Raw genomic sequence first — 1,629 nt, 5'->3', positions numbered from 1 at the left:
ATAGACTAGAATGTGTCTTGTGAGACTACAGACTGAGAACTCAAATCTATGAGACTATGAGCACACATTGAGCAGGTGAAGCTTCATAGCAGTATTAGATCAAAGCCAGGAGGATAGTGCCCTTGCTTATAAAAGTGCTCTGGGAACATATAATGCATGTGACAACCTTTTGGAAATTGGAGAGTAGCATGTAGATGAAAGGTGATCATGTTGTTCCATGATATAGTATTATGGAGTATGGTAGGGCTGAGAGGAACTTAGCAATTTGGTATTGAAAGACAGCTCATGTTTTGGGTAAGAACATGAGCTCTAGAGCTAGACTGCTTGGGGTTTGACTTCTGGAAACATCATTTACTAGCCAGGTGATTTGGGCGAGTTACTTCATGCTCCTATGATATAGGTTCCCCACTTCTATAAATACTACTTACTTCACAAGGGTTGTGAGGATTAAATGTTACATATATAGGTAATTTAAAAGGTTTCCTAGCACACTGTAATGACATAATGGTTGTTGCTATTATTTCTATCAAGAAAAACTCCAAATTATTACAGTTAGAATATTTGGAATTGCAATGTTTTCCCTATTGTCACTGAATAATTATTATCAATAATAAGAATATTAAAACTTTATAGTTGCAATTGTAGCAAATATTTTCTATCATGTGGTGATTTGTTTTTAATTTAAAAACTTTATGTAGTCAAAATTATTGCTCTTTCCTAAAGGAATGTTTAAAGATGAAAAGAAAAAAACCCTTCTAATCACATTAATAAAATTTCATCTTTATGTAATTTCTTTTTTTGTATAAAATCTTCTATATTTAATTTTCACAAACATCACCTGTGATGGCATCAATATACTGGCTCATGTTGACATCAAGTCTTGTAATTGATTTATTTCTTTCTTTTTTTTCAATGAAAGGGAAGCTTTATTGAGGCTCCAGGGCCATGGAGCTTGGGCAGGTGGCCACCTTGAGAGCCAAGGAGAAGTGGGTGCAGGGGCCTTATTTGACCTTCTTGGGGTGCAGGTTGTTGATTTGGCTGCACTTGTAGCAGTTGACAGCGCAGGGATGTGAGTGAGTATGACACTTGTGGCAGATCATCTTGTCCCAGTTGTATTTCTGAGCAAGCTGGGTGGAGAGAAGGCTGGATGATGTCATCTCACAGCCGAAGCACCAAGTGCAGGGTGGACTCTTTTTGGATATTGTAGTCTGACAGATTGTGGCCATTCTCCGGCTGTTTGCCAGTGAAAATCAGACTCTGCTGATCAGGTGGGAAGCCCTCCTTCTCTTGGATTTTGGCTTTGACATTCTCAGTAGTGTCACTGGGCTCAACCTCATGGGTGGTGGTCTTGCCTGTTAGGGTTCTTACAAAGATCTGCATCTGTGTATCTGCTGTTGGGCCACCTCATTGAAAAGAAAGAGGGCCTGATTTCTTTGTTTTGCTCTCTGTTAAAATCAGAGTTGTAATGTGTGACCTAACATTAACACATGTGCACAATACTTCTTTTAGAACTAGATTTGTATTGCTGTTTAGTCATTATGTACTTTTGTGATTTTCATTTCAGTTCAGGTGCTCAGTCATGTCAGACTCTTTCTGACCCTCATGACCTGCAGCACACCAGGCCTCCCT

The 1,629-nt window shown here is 38.9% G+C and overlaps 1 pseudogene; it reads right to left on the bottom strand.

The window, feature by feature from the left end:
* Positions 1-1,001: 1,001 nt before the first annotated feature.
* On the bottom strand, positions 1,002-1,380 carry LOC110151774 (ubiquitin-ribosomal protein eL40 fusion protein-like; annotated as a pseudogene).
* Positions 1,381-1,629: the final 249 nt, after the last annotated feature.

This window comes from Odocoileus virginianus, chromosome 2 (assembly GCF_023699985.2).
Source record: "Odocoileus virginianus isolate 20LAN1187 ecotype Illinois chromosome 2, Ovbor_1.2, whole genome shotgun sequence".
Classification (NCBI taxonomy): Eukaryota; Metazoa; Chordata; class Mammalia; order Artiodactyla; family Cervidae; genus Odocoileus; species Odocoileus virginianus.
Note: the sequence above shows the minus strand (reverse complement) of the source record. Positions and strands in the feature narration are given on the sequence as shown.